Source organism: Alexandromys fortis, unplaced genomic scaffold, assembly GCF_014885135.2.
Source record: "Alexandromys fortis isolate MF-2015 unplaced genomic scaffold, M_Fortis_MF-2015_v1.1 scaffold_51, whole genome shotgun sequence".
Classification (NCBI taxonomy): domain Eukaryota; kingdom Metazoa; phylum Chordata; class Mammalia; order Rodentia; family Cricetidae; genus Alexandromys; species Alexandromys fortis.
Window position 1 is genome coordinate 4,298,779 of NW_026067925.1, and position 14,418 is coordinate 4,313,196.

The following is a 14,418-nucleotide window of genomic DNA, read 5'->3' on the forward strand; positions in this document are numbered from 1 at the left end:
CATACATGTGACAGTCAAGCACTGAATTAAGCATTGTTATCAACTCACAGGTAATGACTCCTGGGTTCAAAAACGATCAGGCATTGCTTCATGCTGCCCCTCATTGGCATGCCATACCAGGCGTAAAATGGACTCAGCGAGTCTTGGCACTTTTCCTCACACCTTTTCTCCTTTCGTTGGCTCTTCTTCAAGCTGATTGTTTGTGACATAAGTGTGGAACTTTCCGACTGGTGTTCGAAAGAACCAGTATATCAAATTGAACTTGATCTCAACCATTGGAAGGAAGAAAAATATTTCCGAAGATGACCAGTTAGATCGATTGCAGCCCTGGACAGAATATTAGGATAGGATTCATATTATGGAACGTGCAAATTAGTCCCGGAACACTTATTCCTGAGCATTTGCACAGCTGTGTGGCCTGCTGAATTCAGTGTAAACATTATGTGTAATTTATCCGACTAGCCCACTGACTTCTTGCAAGCTGGAGCTAGGCATGCATGATTCTTTACTACTCTGCAGATAGCGCCTCACTGACAATAATCACACAATGAACCGTGGAGAATAGATTGATGAACGTCAGCAGCCCATAATCCACCTTTGCTTCTTTTTTCTTTGAGAGAATGTAAACTCAATACTCGGAATGTAGGACCCCATTAGATGGCTCAGTAGGTAGTGGCACGTGCCACCAAGCTTGACAACGAGAGCTCACTCTCTGAACTGTACGCGGTAGAAGAAGACAGCTACCTCCTGCAAGTTGTCCTCCACAGGCCCACCGTGGGACCCCACCCCCACCCCCGTGCACAAGCAGAATATTATAGAAGTAAAATATTCAGATTTTAGAACCACCGTCTTTAATTTCTTAGTCCTAACTGTTTCCGTTGTCATTTGGCTTCCATCGACTTCGCGTTCATAAAGTAAATAGGGATGTATTAGTCAACTTTCTGTTGCTGTAAGAAAAACCTGCGGAAGTCAGTGTGAAGAGGGGAAAGGCTAGATTAGGTTCAGAGTTGGAGGGCCTCATGATTTATTGCCTTCATTGTTCGGGGCCTGCTGTGAAGAAGCACATCTCAGCAGAAGGCAAGCTGTTTGCCTCGCAGTGGGGAAGCAAAGCAAGGGAGAAGCGGCAGCTGAGGCCCCCGCATCTCCTTTAATGCCATCCCCCTAAAGACCAGAATACTTTCACACAGGCCTCCATTTCTTAAAGGTTCCACCACTTCTAATATGGCCAGAGGCTGAGGCCCAAGCCTTTAAACAAGCCATTTAAGTCTTCAAGAAACTCTTACTAAAAACCACACTGGAGGCCTGACTGCCGCTCACTCCAATGATTGCCATGGGAATAGGGTGAGAAAATACTGCATGAGCTACAGAGCTCCTCCTGTTCTTAGAAACTCTAGACACCAGAATGCTCTCCGTGTTATTGTAATGATAGCTGTCTGTCCCCTCAACGGTTGTACCACTTGAGTGACTGCAACTGTTTAATGCAGAAACCGCATTCAGCCGCAAACTCACATCCTGCTGATATTTGTATTTATTCTAGGAATACTTTATCTTAGCTGCATCGGTACTTTAAAAGCACATGGAATAGCAAATAAAACACATATCTATTGATTTCAAACCCAAGCTTAAAAGGTGTCCTTGACTAGGACATGTTAATAATTGTCTTAATTTAGCTATTCTGCATGGGCATGGAACCTAAGAAGCAACATGTTGAGAAGTGACAGCATCTTGTGAAAACGCTCTCTACTTTGGTGATACCTGATATCTCCACCCTCTCTATATCTACGGCATGTGCTCACTCCAGCTATCATAGCCCTTCTAAGGGGCAGAGCAATGACCTGCAAGCGCTCTTGCTATTTGCTATCAGTTCCATTCCCTCCCCCCCCCCACCGCGGTAGGAAATAAAAGTTCAGGGACACTAAATAACTGCTCAAATCTGTGTCTGATAAGTCACAATGTGAGATGTAAAAGGCCAATTCACTGATTTAACGATTCTTTCTCCCATCATTCCAGATGGAAATCCTCAGAAAATTATTTCTTAGTGTATATGCACATGTGCGTGTGGGTACACACGTGTGTGGGCATGTGGAGCCCAAACATTGACAGTTTTTTTTTTTTCTCAATTGCTCTCCACCAAGGTCTTTTCAATGAGCCAGGACTCAGCAGTCTGGTTAGACTACCTGGCCAGTGAGTCCATGGCATCCACCTGTCTCTGCTGTTCTCCTAGAGCTGTGTGTGGATACCCATGCAAACTTCCAACAGCCAGCTTTTGATATAGGTGCTGGGCATCCAAGCTCAGGTCCTCAAGTCCTTGACCCACTGAGTCACCTTCCCTGCCCACTTCTCAATGATGGCATTTTAGAGATATTTTTCAGTGTAGTATGTGGTTGTTATATTTTTTTACATATGTATTTTCATCAAGTACTACTTGGTTCTGTCAGAGGCTTACCACTAATGAATAGAAAATTTCAATAATTAGATCTTCCCTGATAAATCGTAATTATTTTTACACTATGCAAGTCTGTGCAGAAACACTGGCCCAAGAATGACTCTCCTCTTTGTTATCAAAGAACATATGTAACCGCTAAAATGGCATTGCTTCTCAAAATAGATGTTAATTATAAGCTTATTTCAGTAGAAAATTTAAATGAAGCACTCCTATTTGAACAAAATTAAAATATCCCCAGATTCAAAATGCTTTCTGAATGGATATGCAAAGCATTTATACTCACTGAGAATTTTGCTTTATTTTGCGTTATTGTCTTTATTTAAAATATTACTTTTGGTTAGGTAGAAAATAAATTTCTAAAAGATGTTAAATTACAAATAAAATAGGTCTGTCTACCTACAACGTGGGAGCCTGTGCTAGGCACTGTGTTGGCTGGTCTTTGAAGGCAGCCTATCAACTAATTGTCGCACAAATTCTACAAGGTAAACAGAATTATCCCAGTGTGTAAGAATCTGCTTTTTGACCTTAGAATAGTGCAGACTGTATGATTTATGAATAGAAGAAGTTTATTTGGCTCTTGGCTCTGAAGGGTGCACAGGTCATGTAGGACGAGGGATTTCGTGTGGTGTCGGAACAGAAGGTGAAATTCTGCATGAAGGCTAAAACCCACAGAGTAGAGTTGCTGTTATAGCCCCTTCTCATAATAACAAACCTCTTCCGTCTATGTAGTTTTACATACAATCCAACCAGCTCTTATTGGGCCACCTCCCAGTATCATTGCATCGGGGATCACACTTCTAATAATGAATTGGGGAGGTGCCTTTCAAACTCATCCTACAAACGAGGAAACAAAGACTCAAGGGGTGAAAATCACTATGACTATTACAGGGGCTCCTTTCCAATTGCCTTTTCACAGCCAGGCTTCTGCTGGCTGGAGAGCCCCAATGGTGATTTCCTGAGAGGCTAGGAGTATTGGAAGGACATCTAAGTCCCACGGTGAGGTCCAGGCACAGTAAATTTCAACAATGATGTGGCGCTTACAATCTTCTCTACACAAGAAGAACCGAGTCACAAAGCCCTGGAATGTTCCGAGGTTTGCCCAGCTCAGTGGACAAGGATTCTCTGTGGAGAATGAAATAGTTGCTAACGTCTGGTCACCAGCTGGAACAGGAAATGTAGCAATGCCTTCCTGGGAAGCAAATACATGAAGGAGGTAATTGAAAGAGTTAACCAGATGATACAGCACACCTCAAAGTTTCCAGTAAGGAGCACAAGATTTCAGTTCTCCCAGCTCACAGTGCAGACGGATTATCAGACAGCTGATTGAGCTAGCTTGGTCTTTGGGCTTACAGCCTGGGAGTTATGATTAAGTAATTGTGAAGCACTGAGTACTTCGAAGTTATTTCCCCTGATAGTCTAAATTTCATTTTAATTATTCACTGCATTAGCCAACTTTTGATGACTGTAACAAAATACCTAAGAAATTAATTTGGAAGCGTAAAGGTTGTGCTTTGACTGAAGTTTTGTAGTTAAAGTCCATGATCAAGGAGATTCATTGTTTTGGATTTCAAGTGGGAGACTGGGGTGGTGAGAGGTGGGGACTGTAAGGCAGAGCGAAACAACTTACATCACTTGTGACACAAGCCCTTTCAAGGATGCACCCACAGCGACCTAAGATCACTGGTTAGACTTCACCTTCTTCACCTTTATCCCTTCCAAAGCACCATTCTGGGTATAAAATTGTTATGCACAGCTTTTTATGGCCTATTCAACATGCAAGCTACAGCGGTACCTAGGATGATCTTCATATTTAGCATGGTGCCCAGGATAAAGCACTTCCAACTCAACAATGAGGAAGGAACTATCTGACTGGAATATATATTCGTATGTATCTGTGGATCTCTGAAACTGATATCTACTGTTAAATCAAGTGAGGTGGAAATGGTGCAGCGGTGCACACTTACTGAGTGTGCACATCCCGCCCAGTGGATGCTGGCTGGGCTCACCTTCAGAGCTTATAAAACTTCCCTTCTGCTTTAAGAGCCTGTTGTTATTGAGAGAAACAATATAGAATTGATGTCATAAAGCAATCCGAGCATCTCTGACATTCACCATCTGTGCTAAAGAGGGACCTGCTGACTCCTCAGAATGTCAACATTCCTGACACATGGAGTAATTGTTCCTACAGTAAATCACTTAAACAAGTGCAACCCAATAAGCTGTGTCTTAGTGCTCGCCCAAGTCATTATTGGTAGCTCTGCACACATCACAGCACACATGGAAAGAGGAGGGGAATTTATACTTTCTGGTAACAGAATTCAGAAAACCAGAAGTAATTTTTATTTGCCTGCTTGTTCATGTATTTGTTTGTTTATGCTTTCGAAACAAAGTGTCTTGTAGCCCAGGTTGACCTTGAACTCCTGGCCATCCTGCCTTCACCCCCTAAGCGCTGGACTTGTAGGCATGTGCCATTTTACCTGGCGCACAGAGTTAATTTTTATGTTTAGTGACTCAAGCTTTCTTTGATCTTAGAAATGCTTGATCTTAGGTTTTCTGAACCAATGATTTCTTCCTCCATCCTGATTGTGAAGTTCTGCTTTTGTAACCTTGTCTAATGATGTTATTTTGGTGGCCTTTGTTTTCTACTTTACACTGCTCTAATGACATTTTTAATACAGGCAGAATATAAATAATAGATGAAGAATTAGTTAATCTATCATGAACCAAGACTGCCTCACAACATGTCAGACTGATGGATAGGTTCCAAGTTATATAAAGTATTAAATTGATATACAAAGTTGGAAGAAGCATATTAAATATCTGCCATTTTCCTCTTTTAATATTTCTTCTCTAATTATGTCAGCCTTATTTTTTTTTCCTGGAAGCATTCATTTTAACAATTGATGTGTGCTAGGCCATAGTGACACAAGATTGAAAAAATGAATAAAACAAGGTTAAATGTCACTCCAGCCTGATCTGGCCAGGGAAGCAGACAAGTGTTATGCAGCTCCAGAGTCTCATCAACCAGCCTGGGCTTGGGGTGAACAGGGTAAGGTATGGCAGAAAATTTCCAATGTAGAGATAAAGTCCACAGGGAAAACAAAGCTCCATGTTTAGATAATCCTATCTGAGAGAGTGAGGGTTGGGTCTATTGAGCTGGCACTCAAAATTTCTACTTGACAAATATGTATTGAGTTTCTGATGAACAATGTGAGCTTGACAAATGGCGTGGAGAGTCAAAATTCCAAGAACCCATGACCTCCAACTTAAAGGAACTGATAGTTTTATAAACAGACAGTCTCCAATAAAGCCGACTATCGTAAGCTTATAATGAGATGATAAAGTTAATGACACAGAAAATAAATGCTAAATCAATAGTTCCCAAATGAGATATCATTTTAAATGGTTGAAAACAACTTGTTACCAGAATCTGGGGTATGCATCTTCTTTTGGGAAGGTGAGCCCAAGTGACTGAGAAGTCAGTTCATTGTAAGTATGAAGCTGATCTTTAGAGTTGTTTGAGATAAAGTAAAAAGATCTCTGTAAAAGAAATAGTGGTCACCAGATATAGCTCAAGTATTTCTGTAGGCTAAGACAGATGCCTATGCCAACTTCAAAACTAAAAACTGGAGCCTACTCTTGACCTGATCTTCGAGTTACAATGTATAATTTCCAGTTTGAAAATGCAAAAATAAACTCTGCATTTTAAACTTCTTTACTGTAAATGGAGAGGTGAAGAATGTGTCATATTTAACACAATAATAAAGGGTTTGTGATGTTTCTCTCCTTTTAGTTGTTACCCATGTGCACAATTGCATCAGAATTCTAACATGATAAGCCCTCAGGGTTCTTAGGATTATTCTGAATGATGCTCTAACTTGAATTTTATTGACACAATTAACATGAACCCCTTGAAAGTCATTTGCTGATATTTTTGGTCACCTTTTGCTGTAGTTTATATCTGGAATGGCCACCCAATGCCTGTGTGTTGGTGGTGAAGGCTTGCTCTCAGGTTTGTGCTATTGGAATCAAGGAGAACCTTTAAAAGATGAAGTCTAGTGGGAGGCTTTAAGTCACCGGGCATTATGGGCTCCCAGCCTCTTCCTCCGCCATCTCTTTCTCTCCTCTCTCTGGCAGAAGGTGAATAGTTCTGCTCCGACACTAGTGCTATGATATTCTGCCACACGCCCAACTGTTCTGTGACTTTTCCTAGAGAAATGTGAGCAAATACCCATTCAACCAAGAGAAGGCACTGAGGCAGATCAAAGGACAGATTCCTTTCTTGTCTAGCTTGGCGGGTCAATGACTTTTCTGAGTGACTTACAGGAGCGTGGGACGGAAATGCCCACCTCAATAGGTGTGATGGTTCACCACAGTTCCAGCTCACCTGACTAGGGGGTTTCCTTTCATTCTTAGTGCTCATGTAACCTTGGGGTAGGGCCTTGTGACTCTTATAAGCTTGAGGAACTTCTTGTAACTTGGTAGTTTTGTTAACTTCCTGAATCTTAATTGAGTGTTTCAATCTGAAGAAATCGGCTACCAAAAATTTCTAAAAGTCACAATAACCACTTTTCTTTATGTAAAGCAACTATTTTAGATATTTATTACAGTAAGAGGAAGCTAACTATCAGAGCCCTTTATATTTGGACTTCTTGGATTTTTTGCCAGTATTAAAGTCAATATGCATAGCATGAAGGAGAGACAGCCATGCCATGACTTACACTTACCAGAAGTCACTGAGGTCATGACTGGATGGACAGAGAGGCCATGAATTCCAACAACAAGGGAACAAAATCCAATGGAACAGGAACAAGTTATAGCCAGAAACCATGAGTGAGAAATCTGTCAGCATTCAAGAGAGATAGGAGAACTCATCTCTCTCCAGAACACAGTCTTGGCTGGAAAAGAGAGCAGAAAGTGGGAAACAAGTCGACAAAGACTTCCGATGTCAGTCTTTTCAACAGGCTGACAGGAGCCTGCCAAGGAAGTGAGGAAGAAGCTGCTTTTCCTCATAAGTGGGTCTGGTAAAGTGAATACAACTGTCGCGGCACGATTTAGAAAAAGATACTGCCACAAGCCCATTGAAGGAGCGGAGAATTATTGACTCCATATATAATATCATTATGGGGAATCAAATGCAAAGGGAATCCACATAAAGTCCTGTTCTGGTTTTCTCTTTTGTCCCTTGCATGTGAGAAGAGATAAAACCTGGCCAGAAACATCACTTCCTGCTCATTGCTTGTCATGGGCAGAAACCACAGAATCTACTGAGCGGGAAGCCAGGTGCTGACTCCTGGCCTCATCCTACACTAAGAGCTTACTTACATTTTCATTTTATCCACGTGGCAATCTTCTGCCCTCTATTTTATATTTTGAGACTATGGCATCAAGAAAAGCCAAGGCACACATTGCAAGTAAGTGACACAGATTAAAACTGAACCCAGGACTCATTTTAAATCCAGATTCTTAATTACATGCTACTGCAATTGGTTCACTGGATAATAAGCATGGCTTTGCACCAGGCCACTGTCAAACCACTCATTGTACTAGCTTCTGCTCATGATTGATGTATTTGTCTTATTTTTTAAATCTATTCAACTCACTCTTAATTTTTTGATGATTTTATACACTATATTTTAACATATGTTTTATTCTCCAACTCCTCCCAGGTTTTTGTAGGGTAAAAGGCCAGCCAAAGAAACCAACCAATCCCTGAGCATGAAATCTAGCACCCTGACCCTGAATCCAGAGCCAGTGAAAGAAACAAACCCTGGATCTGAAACCTGAACCAGTGAAAGAAACACTTTAGCCCTGAACCTAAAGCCTAAGAAATCCACCCTGACTCTTGAAACCAGAGCCAAAGAAACACGTGTTGGCCCTGGAACCAAAGTCAATGAAAGAAATATACCCTGGCCCCTAAGCTAGAGTAAAACAGCTAAAAAAGGTTAGTGAAAGAAACACAGTTTGGCCCTGAAACCAGAGCCAGCTCTGCTTCTGACCAACTGAACATGAAGCCAAAGCCAAACAATCCCTGAGCAGGAAAATCAACCAATCCCTGAGCAGGAAACCAACCAATCCCTGAATACCTTGACCCAGAACCCAGAGCCAGTGAAAGAAACAAACCCTAGATCTGAAACTTGAGTCAGTGAAAGAAACAATTTAGCTCTGAACCAAGAACAAAAGAAACACCCTGACTCTGAAACCAGAACCAAAGAAACAGACTTTGGGCCCAGGAACCACAGTCAGTAAAAGAAATATCTGTTGAACCCCAAAACTAGATCTGAAATGCAAAAAGGAAGAAAGAAAGAAAGAAAGAAAGAAAGAAGGAAGGAAGGAAGGAAGGAAGGAAGGAAGGAAGGAAGGAAGGAAAAAAAAAAAAAAAAAACACAGTTTGGCCCTGAAACTGAAAACAACTCTGCCCCTGACCAACTAAACTTACCTATTGCTGAGCAGGAAAACTAATCAATCCCTGAGTAGAAAACCTTCCTGGGAAAACTCCACCCCCTAAGAGTCCTATATAAGTCCCCCTACCAGATCAGTTGTGGGCTGCCCTTTCCCACCCTGTCAGAGGCGGTCACTCTCTTGTTCCTTAAAAGAGTTTTGAGTGAAGTTCTTTTGCTGAGAGCATGGACGAGAAGAACCTTTGTTGAGATCCCTTAGGGGGATGAGCAGAAAAATCAGAAGAAACAGTTCCATCTGCTGGGAAACTCCCTTGGGGTGGAGCAGAAAAGGTAACTTTTGGGGGGAGCCTGAGAAGATTATTACATTTCTGCAGGGGCTTCCCCTTTAGCAGAGTGAGAAGTAACAGGCCAGAACAGAACAGAAGAAGAAACATATAGCTCTGGTAGGACATTCCCTTGGGGGAACTGAACAGAGCTCAGCTGTAATGGCTCTCTCTAGGAGAGAAGCAGGATTGTTATATCCTGAAGGGAGACCCTCCCCTACCACACCCCAGCTTCAGGTATAGGCTGACTTCCTGACAACTCAGGATATCTTATCCAGCCTCCAGAGCTGTCCTATTGCAGCTCCAGGTATAGCCTGACAACCCAACAAGTTGGGACACCTTTCCCTCCAGGGTTGTAATACCTGTTTACAGTACTTCCCATATCTCTACCCACTCAACTTTATGGATTCTCTCTCTCTTAAAAAAATCAAAACAAACAAAAAAACACCAAAATAAGATCAAAATGTCAAAACAAAGCAAAATTAAAAACTCCTTTCTGACAACACCAAAACAAAACATAAAATTAGCTTTGTGTCGGAGAGCTGTTCCTGGGCGTGAGGCCCAGTCTGAAGTGTGACTGATAGAATCGTGACACTCCTCTGGAGAAAACTGATTTCTCTTTGCTAGGTATTAATTTCAAATAGCCTTTTGGTTAAGGGTGAGATCTCATGTACATTTTTCCTACTCAGCACTGTGGGATGATGCTCATGTACACTGTAAAGATTTTTTTCACTCATATTGGTTTAATAAAACACTGATTGGCCAGTAGCCAGGCAGGAAGTATAGGTGGGGTGACCAAACTAGGAGAACTCTGGGAAGAGGAAAGGCAGAGACACAGTTACAAGTCAGACACGGAGGAAGCAAGAAGAGAATGCCTTACTGAGAAAAGGTACCAAGCCACGTGGCTAAACATAGACAAAAAAATATGCATTAAATTGTAAGAGCTCGTTAACAATAAACCTTAACTAATAGGCCAAACAGTTTGTAATTAATATAAGCCTCTGTGTGTTTCTTTTCTTTTCTTTTTCTTTTTTCTTTCTTTCTTTTTTTTTTTTTTTTTTTTGTGGATTTTTGAGACAGGGTTTCTCCGTAGCTTTTTTGTTCCTGTCCTGGAACTAGCTCTTGTAGACCAGGCTGGCCTCAAACTCACAGAGATCTGCCTGCCTCTGCCTCCCAAGTGCTGGGATTAAAGGCATGCACCAGCACCGCCCGGCCCCCTCTGTATGTTTCTTTGTGACTAAAAGGCTGCAGGATCAAGTGGGACAAAAACTTCTGTCTACAACTCAGTGCTGGGACACCATCTGTCTTAAATCTATGCAGGTTTTGTCCATGCTACCCACAATCTCTGTGAGTTTATATGTGCATCAGTACTGTTGAGCCTACAAGACACCATTTCCTTGGAGTTGCCATCATCTCTGGCTCTTATAATCTCTGCCTACTCTTTAACATAAATGTCTGAACCTTGAGGGTAAGGTATTGATGTAAATATCCTTTTAAGGTGTGAGTGTTCCAAAGTCTCTCAGTCTCTATACTCTGTCCAGTTGTGGGCTCTGGGTTCATTCTCATTTACTGGGGAAATAGCTTCTCTATTGGAAGTTGAGTAAGGCACTGATCTAGGAGTACAGCTGTTATATCATTTGGAGCCATTTTATTTCTTTGTTCCTTTAACAGAATAATAGTAAATTTTCCTCTAATTTCATGACTTGTCTAGTCTCAGGTTCTTCAGCAGTGTGTCAGGTAGGGCTTCATCTCATAGAACAGGCCTTTAATCTTTAATCTAATTTTTAAAGTGTTTGGTTAATCCCATAACGTATGTGCCACTCCTTCACCAGTGTATCTTACAATCAAGTTGCTGTTGTAGATGGCAGGGGCTGTAGCTAGGTGATGCTAAAGATTACCTTTCTCTTCCAGGGATCACACAGAGGGCAACTGGATTGTTCTGTGTGCAGAACTGACAGCACTTTTTAACTTTTTCAAAAAAATTAATCCAAGAATCACATGCAATTGAAACATCCTCCACACACACCCCCCACTTTAGAGTCAGAATCAGGCTTAGGAATATGCAGTGGGCGAGGGAGGAACCTCCATTTACCCTGACCTCTGTTAGGTGCTGCTTGTGACCCCTGCAGGTCTGATATAGGATGAGCAATTTTACAACTTGAGTTCCCCAGGAAGCAAACTCTGAGATGGAGAGAATGGTGCAAGGAATTCTCTAAGGGTCACACTTGGAAGGGGTGGGGCAAAAGCTAGTACCTTTGGAGTCCTTGAAATTATCCTCTAAGAAGTTCTGAGTCCTTAATTTATCTCTTGACATTGGGTGTCATTAGACTACTTCTGTCAGCTATCTCTCTAAAGAGATTACACTTCCTAAAGCAGAGATTGGAATTTAAAGTTTACCATAGCAGAACAGGCTTCTGCACATCTCAGAGATTCACCAAAGGGAGAGAAAATAAGAGAGAAAGAAAATGAGGAGAAATAAGGGAAAGGGAAGTGAGTGGGCAAGAAGACAGAAAAGGGTATATGCAGCACAAAGCATCAAGATCTTCCAAAGACAGTGAGTGGGGATCTTGAGAGATGGGTCAGTAGGGAAAGCGCTTACTATACAAGCATGAGAAACTGATTTCAAATACAATACAGAAGCCTGGAGTGGCAGTAAGCCTAACATCAGCTCTGGGGGTGTCAGACAGGTGGATCTTGAGGCTCATTAGCACATGATGAGCCCAGCCAATTGAATAAGCAAAAGACCCTGACCCAAAAAATAAGGTGGAAAGGAATAGAGGAAGACCCCTGACATTAATCCCCCCCCACACACACACACATACACTTTATGACTGGCAGGACATGACCCCAACGGCCCATGCTGAATATGTTCCTTTTGCGCGATGCCACCACTTAATTGATTGAGAGTGGCCCCCAACTGGCAAAGACTATCTCAAATTGTTTCCTTGCTCACTGTACGAATCTGACAGAAGTTTGTGCAGGCACTGCCCCTCAGCTATACTGGCCTTGACCACGGACTGTAAGAATTAATCTCTACCCAGTCTTAATATTACTTTACTTATCCAAAATAGTGCTACATTTTTATGTCATTAATTCAGCACAGGGAGAGGTTGTCACTAAGCAACCATGTGCAGCTTTCTGCAAGGAGTAGAGACTTCCTGTGGCACCGATAGAGCAGCCTTCACAGGAGCATTTTAACCTGGTCTGGTCCTAGTTCCCTTCAGTGTCTCCCCCTGTAATGTGCCTGTTTGCGTTCTCAACTTTTATTGGAATACACACTACTGAATTCTGTTACCTTCTGCCAGAATTGCTTAGCTCTAGACATGTTGAGAGAAGATACTGTGAAGATGTCAGTGACGTCCACACTAGCCTGTCCTACAGTGTCAAAGGCAGACAGCTCATCTGATACATGAGAAAGCAATCAGCATTCACTCCGGAAGGGTACCACAGATCAAATGTATTGAATAGACCTGCCTCCCTATCTCTTCAACATGATTGGCTATGTAGATCAGCTGTAGTAATGTTGTATCCATGCCTACACTTTCTTAAAATCTTCACATCCTTGGTCCAGATCAGGAGCTGTCCTTGTCTCCTTTCTGCCGCTGTGAAAAAGCACTGACCCAAAGCAACTTAGGGGAAAGGTGGGTTTACTTCAGTTCACAGGCTACAACACACCATTGCCTGAAGTCAGGGCAGGGACTTAGGCAGGAACTTGGAGTTGGCCCTTCTTGCCATTCCATACAGTATTATCTCTGACAAAGGAACTCACAGTCAAGGAAGCACAACAGAGGCTATAAAGGAACATAGCTGCTTGCTGGTTTGCTACTCACTCTCCGGCACATGCTTAGGTGGCTTTCTTATACAACCCAAGACCACCCGCCCAGAGAATGGCACTGCCCACAGTGGGCAGACCCTCCTAAACCAATTAAGTATCGAAACAGTTCCCACAAATATACCTATATTTGTGGCAAATCTAATCCGGGCCCTCCCTCAAGTGGGATTCCCTTCTTGGGTAACTCTAGGCTATCTCAAGTTGGCACTCAAAGCTAAGTAGGACAGGCATGTCAAGAGCCTTACACTACCTGATACATTTTTAAAAGCCCAAGTAACACCCCTGCCCAAAGGCATTGGTGTTTTCCTCTCCTCTGATAGTTTGCTTCCAGTCATTCCAGACTCGCCTTGACTTTTGTATGTCGGGGGAACTGTTGAGGTCAGTCCTCTACTTTGTCAGACTGTGAGAGCCAATTTTCCCAGGGTCATACAGTTTGTACAAGAGAATCTAATGACCACACTTTAGCCCTGGACAGACACATATATCCTAAAATGTACTATTGGGACTGTCATCTTAAGTGGTCACGGAAAAATGGTTTAACTATCAAGTGCCTATTTCTAGTACCCACGAGTATCTGTGTTCTGTGGTCTCCACGGGGTTCTAATCATTCCTCTGCGACTTGGCAGAGGCTCAGTTCAATTCTCACTCTGCCATTCAGGGTGTGAAGAACATCTAAGGCACTGTGCTCTGCCTCTGGCACAGCAGGTGTTAAGGTTAAGAAAGAAATCGGGCAACACATTCCAGGAACTAGAAGAGAACGGGTTTGATTGAAGTGCAGGACAGGCTGTGTCATAGCCATGACTGAGAGCCTATTCAAACTGGCCTGAGGTAGCAGCACTTCGCATTTTTCTTCTGCCAGTGTCTCCACAATGCATGGCTGAATCGCTCTAAAAGACAGTCTAGAAACTCCCATCCTCCCAATTATAATGCATCCATTATTGGGCAAAGTACATAGGAATAACTGATACCACAGTGCGCCACAGAACAAAATCTCCAGCTAACCCCATTAGCTTGGAAATCCCCACAATTTTATTGACACTTCTGTCTCCATCCTGCTATGGCTTTTCCCTCGTCCAGGTGGGGGAAGCACTCATTTCCTTGATCAAATTACTTGGTCTTCGTTACAAAGGCACAGTCATTTTTATTGATCCATCCGTTTCCTTGGCCATTATGAAAGGAGAAATGACAAGGCATGGAGCAGATGTACATGGCTAATGAGCGAAGGCTAACATGGGTAGGGCCAGGAAACAATCAGGCTGCGGGGCATGGTAGCTAAACATGAAATCCTAGCACCTGAAAGGCTCAAGTAAGACAGCCATGAGTTCAAGGCCAAGCTGAGTTACATAGAGTTCTAGGCCAGCCTGGGCTGTAGAGGGAGACTCTGTCTCAAAGAAGAGAAGAAAGGGAAGAGAAGGA